At 36.2% G+C, this 15,840-nt stretch overlaps 1 protein-coding gene across 2 annotated transcripts in view; it reads left to right on the top strand.

The window, feature by feature from the left end:
• The window catches only part of KBTBD12 (kelch repeat and BTB domain containing 12), an 84,634-nt gene that overhangs the window by 61,828 nt on the left and 6,966 nt on the right, over positions 1 to 15,840 (top strand). The gene's annotated exons all lie outside the window — the stretch shown is intronic.

The following is a 15,840-nucleotide window of genomic DNA, read 5'->3' as shown; positions in this document are numbered from 1 at the left end:
ATTAACAAAAGTGACAAACCGTTGGCTAGACTCACTAAGATAAAAAGAGAGAAGACACTAATTAACAAAATCAGAAAGGAAAAAGGGGAAGTTATCACGGACACCACAGAAATACAAAGGATCATCCAAGAATACTATGAAGGACTACATGCCACAAAATTCAATAACCTACAAGAAATGGACAAGTTCTTAGAAACTTATAGCCTTCCAAGGCTGAACCATGAAGAACTGGAAAATCTAAACAGACCGATCACCAGTAACAAAATTGAATCAGTCATCCAAAACCTTCCCAAAAGCAAAAATCCGGGACCAGATGGCTTCAGTAGTGAATTCTATCAAATCTTCAAAGAGGATCTAATACCAATCCTGCTCAAACTCTTCCAAAAAAATTGAAGAAGAAACAGTACTCCCTAACTCATTTTATGAGGCCAACATTACCCTGATAGCAAAACCTGGTAAGGACAACACAAAAAAAGAAAACTACAGACCAATATCTCTGATGAATACAGATGCAAAAATTCTAGCAAATCGAATACAACAATGCATTAAAAAGATTATTCATCCCGGGGCACAAGGATGGTTCAACATCCGCACATCCATCAATGTGATACATCACATGAACAAAATAAAGGACAAAAATCATATGATTATATCAATTGATACAGAAAAAGCATTTGACAAGATACAACATCCATTTATGATTAAAACACTTAATAAAATAGGTATAGAAGGAAAATACCTTAACATAATAAAGGCCATATATGACAGGCCCTCAGCTAATCTCATAATTAATGGTGAAAAAATGAAGCCCTTTGCTCTACGTTGAGGAACATGACGGGGCTGTCCCCTATCACCTCTGCTTTTCAACATAGTGTTGGAAGTCCTTGCCAGAGCAATCAGGCAAGAGAAAGAATAAAAGGCATCCACATTGGGAATAAAGAAGTTAAATTATCACTCTTTGCAGATGACAGGATGCTATATATAGAAAACCCTAAAGTCTCCACCAAAAAGCTATTAGAAACAATCAACGAATACAGTAGAGTTGCTGGCTACAAAATCAACGTACAAAAGTCCATTGCATTCCTATATACTAACAATGAAATCTTAGAAAAAGAAATACAAAAAACAATTCATTTTGCAATTGCAGCAAAAAGAATAAAATACCTAGGAATAAACTTAACCAAGGATGTGAAGGACCTATATGCTGAAAACTATAAGACAATGGAAGTAAAAGCTAAAATAAACGAATGGGACTATATGAAACTTAAAAGCTTCTGCACAGCAAAAGAAACCATCCACAAACTAAAGAGGCAACCAACTGAATGGGAGAAGATTTTTGCAAACAGTGCCTCTGATAAGGGGCTAATATCCAAAATATACAAGGAAGTCATGAAACTCAACAACAAAAATACAAACAACCTAATTGAAAACCAAAAACAGCAAAAGAACAAGACAAACAAATTAGAAACAAAAACTCATAGACACAGACAATAGTTTAGTGGTTACCAGAGGGTAATGGGGGGTGGGGGGTGGGAGATGAGGGTAAGGGGGATCAAATATATGGTGATGGAAGGAGAACTGACTCCTGGTGGTGAACACACAATGGGATTTATAGATGATGTAATACAGAATTGTACACCTGAAATCTATGTAATTTTACTAACAATTTTCACCCCAATAAATTTAAAAAAAAAAAAAAAGATGAGTAAAGGCAGAGAAATAGGAAAAAAAAATCTCAACAATATACTGCCAAACTGAATCTAGCAATATACAAAAAGAATTATGCAACATGACCTGGATTTATCCTAGGAATGCAAAGTTAGTTCACTACATGAAAATTAATCAATGTAATACACCATATTAGTAGAATAAACAACAAAAAGAGGTTGGTTATCTCAATAGATGCAAAAAAAGGATCTGACAAAATCCAACACCCTTCCATTATATAAGTACCCAATAAACTAGAAATAGAAGGGAACTTAACCTGATGGAGGCCTCTACCGTGTTTCCCTGAAAATAAGACCTAACCGGAAAATAAGCCCTAGCATGATTTTTTCATAAGGACATCCCCTGAACATAAGCCCTAATGCGTCTTTTGGAGCAAAACTTAATATAAGACCTGGACTTATTTTTGGGGAAACACAGTATGAAAAATCCACAGCTAATGTCATACAAAAACTTTCCCCCTAAAATAATGAACAAGACAAGAATGTCTACTCTTGCCACTTCTGTTCAACATTGTACTGGAAGTTTTAATCAGACAATTCAGAAAGAAAAAGAAATAAAAGGGCATCTAGATGAGAAAGGAAGAAGTAATTGCATATGGTATCTTTTATTTATAAAATCCTAAGGAATCCACAAAAAAGCTATTATAGCTAATGAATTCAGCAAGGTTGCAAGACACAAGATCCATATATAAAAAATAATTTTTCTATAAGAGGTGTGATCAAAAGATACAGTGAATGTTTAAATTTTTAAAAATGTATTATAGTAAAAGACACATTGCTATTAATCCCTCTCAAAATACTCACCCTTGCTTTGAACACACTTATCTCATAGTTCTTGCCACTTTCTGAAGCAATTCTGGAAGTCCTCTTTCGTGAGTGTCTTTCCTTCATCCTCCATCATGACAACGCTCCATGTCACACACATCGCTTGTGGTATGGCAAATTCTGTCAAATAAAAACATTATGGTGTGTCCTTATCCACCTTATTCACCAGATCTGGCACCGTGTGACTTCTGGCTCTTCCCCAAAGTCAAAATGACCATAAAAGGAAAACGTTTTGAATCAGTTCAGGACACCGAGACAGCCATCACAGCACAATTGAAGACACTCAAGAAAGAGGATTCTTGTTCATTGCAAGAATGTTTGGATAAGTGTGTTCAAAGCCAGGGGGAGTATTTTGAGAGGGATTGATGGCAATGTGTCTTTTACTGTAATAAATATTTTAATTTAAACATTCACTGTATTTTTTATCACATCTTGTACACTTGCAATGAACAATTTGAAATTGTAATTAAGAAAAAAATTCCATTTATAATAGTATCAATAAGAATAAAATATGTTGGAATAAACTTGACAAAAAATGTGCAGGACTTGTACACTGAAAACTGCAAGCCATCATTGAAAGAAATTGAAAACCTAAATAAATGGTAAGACATTGCACACAAAATTTGGCAAGCTGATCCTAAAATTATATGGAAATGCAAGAGTCCCAGAATATCCAGAACAATCTTGTAAAAGATGAACGTTATTTGGCAAAAAAAGGAATGAAGTACTAACACGTACTACAACATAAATGAGCCTTGAAAACAATATACTACATAAAAGAATGCAGTCACAAAAGACCCCATATGATTCCATTTATATAAAATGTCCAGAAAAGGCAAATACATTGAGAGAAAAAGTAGACTTGAGGTTGCTATGGGTTAGGGGAGTGTGAACAGGAAGTGACTGCTAATAGGTACAGGGTTTGTTTTTTTAGGAGACGAAAATGTTCTGAAATTAGATGGTGATAATGGTTGTACAACTCTGTGAATATACTAAACACCACTGAATTATACACTTTTAAAAGATTAATTTTATGGTATGTGGATTATATCTCAAATAAGGTTCTGTTAAAGAAAAAAAGGCAGAACTCTGCCCCTTTCTCCTTGTAAAGTAATAAGTGTTTGTGTTTGACACAAATGAGGAGAATTAAACTGAACTGTCCATAGGAAGAGTGCATGGAGATGGATTCTTTGAGTGGAAGAGGCAGAAATGGCACCTGCCAGCACAGAAATTTAGGTTTTCAGAGACAAAGCAGACAGTAGTGGCAGATGACACCTAGTGGCAGGAATGTATTCCCTGCTCATAAAAGCCTGCAAAAGACGACAATACTGTGGCCTTGGAACTTGACCAAAGATGCTTTTGCCCATGCTTGGCACACAGAAACCCTACCTTTCAAGGGACCAGGCAGGCTTGAACAGCAGGCATCTTGTTGATAACAGTGATGAACTGAATACTAAAGACCGACTCCTGTGTTTTCTAGCTCAGGTGTGCCAGGATTCTTGTATATTCCACCAAGAGGGATTGCTCCAGTGGGCTCAGCCAGCTCCCAGAGAACAAAGCCCGCCCTTTGGCTCTTGTTCCAGCTACTAGCTCTTTGAGGTGGCTCCATCTTCCTTCCAGCCTCTGATTTTGGTCTGTTTCCCCCTAACTCTCTGGTGCAGGATCTCCTAACCTCCTTCCCCTACGCAGCTAGTTGGCAGACACACTTATCTATAGCTACTCTTCCTTCCTTCCAAGGTAACATAGGAACTCCGTGAGCAGGCTGGAGGAGCAGGGAGGCCTGCTGTATCTCCATTTCAACTCTACATTGGCTGCCCAAGTGGGTCTGGGCTCTGGGCAGAGAGATTTCCCCCTAGAGTCAAGTCCTAAGTCCCTTCTGCTTTAGTCCCCCTTAATCCATCTGAGATAATTTTCACCATCTTCCTTGGCTAACTTCTAGGGAACCCAGGAATCTGTCCCTTCTCCATCCAGAACTGGAGAAACTCTCTGCCTCCCCTATCTGTCCGGCAAGAACTGCTCTCAAACCACCCTGCTGTCTTCTCTAGTCCAGCCTGTGCTCTAGTCTTAACAGTGGAGAGGCTGCAGAGGACAAACCTGCATTATCCAAAATGGAAAATACATTGGGAAATATTTCAAAAAATTGATTATCTCACTAACAAATGTAGAATAAAATTGACAGCTAATAGTTAGCTCATGTTCACTCTGCTAGTGGCTGTTCTAAGCACTTTCCATATGTTTATTTGATTTTCACAACAGCCTATGAAGTAGATACTATTATTACCCTTATTTTATAGATGCAGAAACTTAAGCCACCTAAAGAGATCACACAGAGGGTAAATGTTGAATCTGGGATTCAAACTCAGGTAGTCTGGCCCCAAAGTCTATATTTTTAACTAGTAGGCTAAACTATCTCTCCATGTCAGAAAAAATAAATAAGAATATTTGGGTATGGGGCCTGGGCATAATTATTTTTTAAAAGCTCTCTAGATTATTCTAATATGCAGTCAGAGTTGAGAACCACTGCCCCGGCTGATAATCTGTTGGTGTTCATTCCTTCAACAAATATTATTAAATGCCTTCTAGGTAATAAGCCTACGTTAAAGCCCAGAGATTCAGATATAACATATGCAGTCCCAGCCCGGAAGGATCTAAGTGAGGGCAAAATATGAAGTTGCTACATTAGTGTTATCCCACTAATGGTCTTAGTCAGCTGCTTAGAATGTAGCTGTGCTCCTTAGACAAATAGCTGATTCTAGGTTTGGAGAACAGAAACTGCAAGGTGAGCTTAGGATATCTTGTTATACCAGAAAGCAAGTAAGCTTTCAAGGACTTAAGGGAGTCATAACAAAAGACAGAAAAACCAGACTGAGGGCAGTCACTGGCCAAATTTGGAATAATTTAAATATCGAAAATCATAATTGACTATAAATATCAAAACTCAAATTGAATATAAAGCCAGCTAATACATGTAGAAGGAGTGATAGAAAGATAGATGTAATTGTTTTGCAACTCTTAATAAAGTAATTGGTTCAGGCAAAATCATCAATGGATACTAAAAGCACTGGTTGAAAGATTATGAAGAACAGGATGTTCACATGGCACCAAAGTATTACCCACTATTAATCACAATATTAATACTAATTATAATGAGAAAAATATATATACTTTTAGAATGGCAAAATTGGATGATCCCCATTCTAACCAAATAATCATCATTAATAATGGGATCATTTTATAGTATTTTCTTCCTGTGTAATACAATATGAATGATTCTTGCCCCTCTCACAGCCAAAATGCTTAAGTAACTTGTATCTAATCAAGCCTCTAGACTTCCAAATACAAGGGAGAGGAACAAGTTAAATGACTCTATAAGGAAATAAACAGAGACATTCAGAATGTAGGATACTGAACAAGAAAACTGGGAACCCTTGTGCACTATTGGTGGTATTGTAAATTGGTGCAGCCAGTATGGAAAACAGTATGGAGGTTCCTCAAAAAATGTAAAAACATAATTACTTTATGACCCAGCAATTCCACTTCTGGGTATTTAGCCAAAGAAATCCAAAACACTAATTCAAAAAAATATGTACCCCTATATTCATTGCAGCGTTATTTACAATACCCAAGATATGGCAGCAACCTAAGTGTCCATCAATAAACAATTGGATAAAGAAGAGGTGGTACATATATATAGTGGAATATTACTCTGCCATACAAAAGAATGAAATCTTGCCACTTGAGACCACATGGACAGACCTAGAAGGTATCATGCTAAGTGAAATAAGTCAGACAGAGAAAGACAAATACCACATGATTTCATATGTGGAATCTAAAGTACAAAATAAACAAACTAACAAAACAGAAACAGACTCAGATACAAAGAACAAAATGATGGTTGGGGTTTGGGGGGCAAGATAAAAAAAAGGGGGAAGAGATTAAGAAGTACAAATTTGTAGTTACAAAATAGTCATGGGGAAGTAAAGTATAGCATAGGGAATATAGTCAATAATATTGCAACAACTGTGTATAGTGGTAGAGGGTACTAGACTAATCGGAAGGATCACTTCATAAATTACATACATGTAAATGTCTAACCACTATGCTGTACACCTGAAACTAATATAAATAATATTGAATGTCAACTGTAATTGAAAAAAAATTGTTTAATGACAAAAAAGAAAATTGTCCCAGACTCTTAAAAATGTTAATGTCCTGGGGAAAAAAAAAACAAGATGAGTACTATCTTAAATGAAAAGAGACCAAAGAAACATTAAAAAAAAAGATATAATTTGTGAGCATTTATTAGATTCTGGTTTGAAAAGGCCAGCTATGTAAGATATTTTTGGAACAACTTGGGGAAATTAAAATATGAACAGGATACTATTTAATGTTATGTAATTAATGTTGTTTATCTTAGGTATGATAATGGTATTGTAATTATGTAAAGGAATATCTTTATTCTTAGAAGAACCATGCTGAGAATTTAGGGGTGAAGTATCATGTCTGCAACTAATTTTTAAGGGTTTTAATAAAAATGTGTGTGTGTGTGTGTGTGTGTGTGTGTGTGTGTGTGTGTGTGTGTGTACACATGGGGGTGGGGGTGGCAGTAAAGCAAATATGGAAAAATGTTAACTATTATTGAATCTAGATGTAGGATCTACATGTATTCATTGTACTATTCTTTCAACTTGTCTGTTTCAAATTTCTCAAAATAAAAAGCTGAGAAAGGTGAACGATTTATGCGATCTGAAAAGCAAATAAAAATTATTGTAAAATGGTCAAAGCATAAAAAAAAAGTTGAAAAAGGAACAAAGTTTGGGTGGCCACTAGCTATAGTGGCCATTACACTATCAACTTCTGTTTTACCCTAGAACTATTAAATACAGAGAGAAATATAGTATGGTTGAATATTTTGGTTTTACCATTGTGATTTTGGTCCTCCTGGAGAAATTGTACTGGAATACTGATAATCTGAAGGAAAGTTACCACTTTTATTTTCACCTCTATGTATACCATATATTTATACTGCTATGTCATATATAAGTATGTCAAACAAGTATGTCATACTTGTTTCCAAAAAGAATGGAGACAATTTCTAAAATAAGCACAGATGCAATAAAACAAAAAACATCCCATTGTGTATATATACCACAAATTCTTTATCCATTCATCTATCGAAGGATATTTTGGTTGTTTCCATGTCTTGGCCACCGTAAACAAAGCTGCAATGAACACACAATGGGATTTATAGATGATGTAATACAGAATTGTATACCTGAAATCTATGTAATTTTACTGACAATTGTCACCCCAATAAGTTTAAAAAAAACAAAAACAAAAACAAAAAACAAAAAAAAACATGCTTAGTTATAAGTAGAGGGTGTAATTTTATCAGAAAACCTAAGCTAGGAAAAACTTCCAGAATTTAGCTCAGCTTCCTAGTCACCAAGGTAGAGAAGGAAAAATGCTGGTTCTAAAGCTCTTGTTGTAAGAGGCATACAAGTGTCTGCTTCTACTGTGTCTTGTGCCAAGTCTGCCTTATTCTTTTCTTTCTCTTCCATCTGTGTTCTTCTCAAGACCTTCCATGATACAGAGCAAGAGAACTCAATAGCCATCAACTTCACCCTGCTCTGCCACTCTGGTCTTATAGCACTGCTCTCTCTAGACGCTAGAGCAGTGGACTGTGGATCAGTCTATGTGTGGGCAGCAGGAAGGTAACATCCTCCAACTGATAGGACCTCCTGTCACTAGAGAGTGACAGGCTAAAATGTCATCCTGAAATCCTGTGACCTCACTGCATCAGTTCATGTCCTGACTGCTAAGGGACTAGCTCACTGTTCCATACCATTGGACCTATTCTTTCCCCTCCACAGTATTTGGCTTCATTTTCCAACTAAGTTTCCAATAAATAAAAGTAATTATCTGTCTTAGTTTGTGCTCCCCCAGAAGTAGACGCTGAAACAAGGATTTAAGTGCAAATATAATAGTTCCTGGAGGCACTAAGAGGAGAGAAGACAATAAGACAGGAAAGAAAGGGAGCCATAAGGGAACATTAACTGGCAGGTTACAGCTATGGGCCCCTGGGGCTCAATCTCATTAGAAAACTCTGGGAGACAATGTGGAACAAGCCTCAAGATTTTTCCTTGTCTAAGAGTGAGGAATCTGAGGTACTTATCCTCAAACTAACTTCTTGGTGCTTCCAATTTGCCACACTTGAGGTGAGAGAAAATCCTTGGGCAAAGAGTGACAGGTGGACGTAGTCAGCATGTTCTGGAACAGTAATCACAGAGGGGATATGGCTGACAGCTATGTCAGTGATATTACTGACGGTCTCCTCAATGCCATCCTAACCACCCACTTTTAGACAAGAAAGGGATATTACTTTTAACTAAAAGATACATCTGAATAGATTCAGCTTGTGGTAGTTTTAGCCACCTGTCATTGTCTCATATTTCAACTGCTTCTTCCTACCAAGTAATCACAGGTTTTGCCTTCTTTTTTCTAGAACACATCCAAGAATAAGAACTCAGCCTCCATGTTCTGTGTTAAACCGACATACAGATCTATATATGTTTTATGTTTTTGCAAATTTGAATTGATTTGTATGCATGAAATACAACTTTCTGTCCAATCATTAGCAAGCTAGAAAAAGATGAAGAAGTCTGCCATTGGCTGGCCTTCAGGCAGCAGAAAAGGCCTGGGATTGGTTATTGCTATTTGGTTGATATCACAGTGCCCATAAGATAATAGAATTTAGGGAACTTATTTTTAACTTATGTGGAAATAACTTCAAATTTACAGAAAATTTGCAAAAATAAAAATAGCACAATGAATACACAGATTCACCTATTATTAACATTTTGCCCCATTTACTTAACATTTGCTCAATCACTCAGTCTACCTATCTGGCTGCATGTATGTACACATTCATACATACAGACAAATAAATAATTTTTTTCTGACCGTATTCAAGTAAGTTGCATACGTCATGTCCTTTCCCCTTAAGTACTTGAGTGTGTAGAATAAGAATATTCTCTTACATAACCACAGTGTACCTAACAATTTTAGGAATTTTAATACTGATCTCATACTTTTATTTATTCTACTGTTAGTATTCTAATTTTGTCAATTGTCCTTTATAACATTTTGTTTTGTTTTGTTTTCCTCTCCGTACCAGTCTAGGATCAGGTATTGGCATGTCTCTTTTAAAATCTGGAATATTTCTACGTACATTTTTTTTTCGTTTGCCTTTTATAACATTGACATTTTAAAATAATACAGTATTCCCCCTTTTTTAATAAAATATTCCTCTTTTGAGGTCTATCTGATGTTTCCTTGTCATTAAATTCAGGTGATGCATTCCTGTCTGGAATATTATAAAACTGCTATGTCCCTCTCAGGGCATGAAGTCCATCTGCCCCTCATTGGCAATGTCAGTTTTATTGACCTGGTCAAGATATTGTCTAATTTCACCACCGTGTAGTTATTGTTTTTCCCTTGCAACTAATAAGCAATGTGTGAGGAGATCCTTTCAAACCATGCATTTTACTTTTTTCACTTAACAATATCTCCCAGAAATCATTCTAAACCAAGTAATAGTCTCTCTTGTTCACTTTTACAGCTGTAGAGTGTTCTGTTGTGTGTATGCATAAAAGGCACTCTGTTCTTTATTTTTTGTTGAAGCAACTCCCCACCATCTCTTTGGCCCAAAAACTAGGGCCATCTCTGTGATTTTAACAACAGATTGGAGTACTGGGTTGTAGTCAAGATGGAGTAAGCACTTTTCACCCTGTCTCTCCCACTGAATGCAAATTTAAAAAACTGGACAGAATGGATGGAGCAGCTATGTGAGAACTCTGAAAAGTAAATTGTAGTGGGAAGATTGGGGAAGGAAACCAGAACACAAAGTACTATCACAAAGTCACGGACAAGTTCCTCCCCCCGCCCGTTTTTTTCCCTCAATATCTCCTAACCTGGACTCAAGGGCATTCTAAACCTAGAAATTCACACCAAACGTGGACAGAAAGAGCTCCAAGAGAAGCCGTCTTTTTCTGTTTCAAGGAGCCAAAGAGGACTCCATGGCTCAAAGAGAATGCGGGAAATTGTTTTTTATTTTTTTATTTTTTTCTATTCTCTCCTACCCAAGTCCTCAGGCAATCCCAGGTGAATGACAGCAGCAGGGGCTGGAATGGCCCTTTACTCTCTTGACCAGGGGAACTCTGGTCCCAAGAGTGTGAGGGAAGTCCCCATTGCTTTTTTGTCTTGATCCACTAGCTATTTAGCCCCAAAGGTACACACATTCATGGGAAGTGTGTAGCAGAGCAGGGAATCTAAAGCCCCAGCTTTTTTCGCCAGAAGACCATGAAAGGGAATAAGGGAATTCCTGGGACCAGAAAAGTGTCAGGAGGATTGCAGATAGGAGCAAGCTCAAGATCAATGATCCCATAAGGTTGGATATGAACTCTTGGGCTCACCCCCAAGATTCACATGGATGATTCAGCCCTTAAAAGTATACCAAAGTCTTTGAAAACTGAGCTGCAATGTGAACCAGTGCTTAGTCCCAACCTGGCCACTGTGTGTTGCATACATGGAACGGATCCAAATAGCACTGCAAGGGTTTTGAAAACTGAATTGACATTGGAAACACAGCCCACAGTAGGTAGATAGGAACTTATAGCCAGTTTTCTGCTTTGAAAAAAAGCAACACTTTCTGTAGGATTTAAACAAGACCCAGAAACGTATAATATGATATTTAGAATGCCTAATATATAATTCAAAATCACTTCCATACCAAAGAACCAAGAAAATATCTCACAAGGGAGAAAACAAGACAATCAACAAATGTCAACCATGAGATGACACAGTCTTTGAAATAACTAGACAGATATAAATAACTAGACAAAGCTGTTGTTAAAATGGTGCTCCAAAAAGTAAGGGTGACCACTTTTGAAAGATATATGAAAGAGAAAGTCTCAGTAGAAAAATAGAAGTTGTTTTTTTTTAAAGAACCAAATGGAAATTTTAGAACTGAGAAATAAAAAAACATACTGAATGGACTCAATGGCACAATAGAGATAACAGGAAGGAGTGACTGCACTTAAAGATAGACAAAAATTATCCAATCTGAGTAACAAAAAGATTGAAAAATGTGAACAGAACCTCAGGAATCTCTGGGACAATACTAAAAGGTCTAATGTTCATGTCATTAGATCCCAGAAGGAAAGGAGAAGGAGTGTGAATAAAGAAAAATATTTGAAGAAATAACGGCTGAAAACTTGTCAAATTAAACAAAGACATAAACTTATAAATTCAAGAAACTCAGCAAACTAAAAACAGGATAAACTTGAAAAAAAACAAAAAAACCCAACCCAGACATACCATAATCAACCTTCTAAAAACTAAAGATAAAAAATCTTGAAGAAGCCAAAGAAAAATAATAGAAAACATGTAAGAGAAAAATTATTAGAATGACTGTGGATTTCTCAAACCATAGAGGCAATGAGGCAAAACTTTGAAGCACTGAGGAAAAAAAAAAAAAGAGCTATCTGGAATTATATATATCCAGCAAAAATATCCTTCAGGACTTAGGGCAAAATTAAGATAAGACATTCTCAGAAGGAGAAAAACAAAAAGAATTTATTGCCAACACACCTTGTGGGGACAGAGTCCCAGAGAGCAGTTTCCAGGCTTTCGGTCTCGCGTGAGGAGGTGTTGGCTTGGGTGGTAGTTGGCTATTGGCTGTAGCCGATTGGTCAATTGCCTGCTGATGTAACTGCCATTACTGCGTTGGTTGGTTGGTTGCTTGCTTGCTTGCTTGCTTGCTTGCTTGCTTGGCAGGCAGAGAAGTGGACGGCGATTACGGATCATGTGGATCCTACTTCGTGTATCACGCCTGGCTGCCAGCAAGAATATAGTGGTATGACTCCCCTATCTATGGCTCCGGGAATGTTCCTTTTTGGCCTCACCATATCCTGCGTTCTTATGTGGGGAGTGGGAGGTGAGACCCCTCATGACACCCTCCACGACACACCTGATCTAAAAAAGAATGTTAAAGAAAATTCTTCAAATGAAGAGCAAATGATATCATAGAGAATCTTGGAACCTAAGCAATCAAGGAAGAGAAACAGAAATGGTAAGTACCTGGATAAATATAATGGACTATTTTTCTCCCCTTTAGTTCTTTAGAAGATGTATGACAGTTGACAGTAAAATTTTTAAATTGTCTGATAGTATTGTCAATGTATAGATAGATGATACAAATTATATAGATATAGATATATACACAATGAAATATTATTCAGCCGTAAAAAGGAAGGAAATCTTGCCGTTTGCCACAAGATGAACCAGGAGGACATTACGCTAACTGAAGTAATCCAGACACAGAACAATACTGTATGATCTCACTTATGTGTGGAATCTAAAATAATGGGCCTCACAGAAGCAGAGAGTAGAATGATGATTGCCAGGGACTTGAGGGTAGGGAAAATGGAAAGATGTTGGTCAAAGGGTACAAATTTTCAGTTACAAATTAAATAAGTTCTTGGGATCTAATATATAACATGGTGACATAGTTCATAATACTGTATTGTATACTTGGAATTTGCTAAGAGAGTAAATCTTAAGTGTTCTCACTACACACACACACACACACACACACACACACACAGGTAACTATGTGAAGTGATATCTATGTTAATTAGCTTGATTATGGTAATCATTTCACAAACTGTATATATATATATATATATGTATGTATCTGTATATATATATATATTAAATCATCACATTGTACACCTTAAGTATATATTTACAGTTTTTAATTTGTCAGTTTATTATACCTTAATTAAGCTGGAAAAAAATATTCACTTTCATACCTAACTTTGTATTTACAATTTTGTAATATTTTCCTTAAAGAGGGCCACCAAAATTATATAAACTTTTGATACGTCCCACAGAAGATATCTACTCCTGGCATCATCAACAAGCTGTGGAAAATAGTCATACTATTAGTCATTAGAGAAAATAGTTATTCTTCATTCAACAGAGCTTAGTAGTTATGAACACAAGTTTTGAGACTTACAGACCTAGTTGCATATTCCAGTTCTTTCACTTTTGAATGTATACCTATAGGCAGGTCATTTAATCTCTAAGTTTTTCCTATTCTGTAAAACAGGGACAATAATAGTACATGCCTCACAGGGTTGTTATGAAGATGATATAGTATAATGCCTCAAAAGCAGCTGGCATATAGTAAGCATAGTACACAGTAAGCATACCATAAATATCAGCCATTATTGTTTTTTGGTGTTTTGGGAGTGAAAATTCTTTCAGAAAATGCAGGTGAAAAGCCATTTTTAGACAAACAAAAGCTGAAAGAGTTTGCCATAAGAAGACCTTTTCTAACGTAGTATACTTCAGGCATAAGGAAAATTATCCCAAATGAAAATTCTAAGATGCAAGAAAGAATGAAGAGCAGTGAAAAGATAAACATGTGCATTATTCTAAATGAGCATTTACCGTATAAAACAATAATAATATTTTGCAGGTTTAACAAATATATAGAAATAAAATGCACATCAGCAAGAGCCAATAAATTGGGAGGGAAGTAAATATAATTAAACTATGCTAAGGCTCTCAAAGAGGAGGGGCAAGGTATTGATTATCTTTAAGTCTTGATAAGTTGAGTATGTATGTTTTAATTTCTAGGATAACCACCAAAGGAATAGAAATAGGGTTTATAACTTCTAAATCAGTGGAGAAAAAGAAATGAAATGAAAAAAAAATACTCAGTCAATCTGAAAGTCAGCATTAAAGAAGAAAAGAAAGAACAAATGAGAGAAAGACAATTCACAAATGAGATGGTAGATTTAAACTGAAATATATTGGTAATTGTGTTAAATGTAAATGGACTAAATTCTCCAGTTAAAAGAAAAAAACTATCAGAATGATTTTTAAAAATCATACTTTTTACTATTTATAAAATTAATCAAAAGAATTTTGATGGAATTTATTGTAGAGGAAAAGGGTCACTCATAATGATAAATTCATAAATGATGAAATTTATATTTATTTAATAACAGATTCAAAAGTGTACACTAAAAATTGACAGAACCAAAAGGAGAAATATACAAATCCATAATCTTAGTGGGATGTTTTAACACAGCTCTCTTAGTAACTCACAGAGCCAGGCCACAAAAATCAGTGAATATGCAGAACAGTTGAATAACATGACCTAATTAACATATATGGAAAACTATACCCAACGCCTACGACAAATATATCCTTCACAAGCATACATAGGCCATTTTTAAATATTGACTTTTATATGCCAATACTGGGCACTTTTACATATGTTATCTCCTCTAATCATAATACAATTGTGAAATAGATATCTGGGCTGGAAATCTTTCATTTGCCCTTTCAGGCTCACCATGTCCCCTTCTTTATCATGCTCTGTGTCCTGTAAAGCTAACCTGTATGGGCTGCATTCATGACTCCTTTTCTGTCTGGCTTCTGGATGGGTTCAGCCAGTTGGAGAAAAGAGCAGAAATTGTTCAGTGAAAAGAAGGTACAGTCAGTGTATTTCTTCTCCCTGCCCCCTCTCTGTAGGTACCAAGGGTGGTTGCATACATCTTCCCCTACCTAAGTCTGCTCCTGCCAGACAGCACTCTCCAGACAGCTGCCTTCTCCAAATTCCAGTACCCATTTTTCCCCTGCTACCTTTCAGGTTGTAATGGCCCTTGCTATTCTTAATCCTGCAGTGCTGTGCCATTCATTGTGGGTCTTCTTAAACCCTGTCCACACGTTTCTAACAGTCCCTTTGCTAACCTCTCTTCAAATTATCCAGTTAGAGTGTGCCATCTATTTCCTGCAAGGACCCTGGCTGTGTATTAGCATACCTGTCTGCATTTAAGAAAACATAAGCTCAAGGAGGTCAATGACTTGCACACGTCACGTGACTCCACCTATACCTCCTTTCATGGATATAGAAATAGGACAATTTCATCTCTTGCCCACATCATTAATAAATAATTAGCATAACAATGGAACACCCTTCAACTTTAGACAATAGTATGCCTTGTCAGTATGTCTTGAATAAATATTGAATGTGAGTTGTAATATGGCCATTCTTAGTTTCTTTTTTTTGTTTGTTTGTTTATAGCAGTTTTATTCATAATTGCCAAAACTTGGAAGCAACCAAGATGGCCTTCAATATGTGAATGGATAAACAAATTATGGTACATCCAGACAATGGAGTATTCACTGCTAAACAAAAAAAAAAAAAAAA

This window comes from Rhinolophus ferrumequinum, chromosome 19 (genome assembly GCF_004115265.2).
Source record: "Rhinolophus ferrumequinum isolate MPI-CBG mRhiFer1 chromosome 19, mRhiFer1_v1.p, whole genome shotgun sequence".
Lineage (NCBI taxonomy): Eukaryota > Metazoa > Chordata > Mammalia > Chiroptera > Rhinolophidae > Rhinolophus > Rhinolophus ferrumequinum.
The sequence above is the reverse complement of the archived record's forward strand: the minus strand, read 5'-3'. Positions and strand labels throughout refer to the sequence as shown.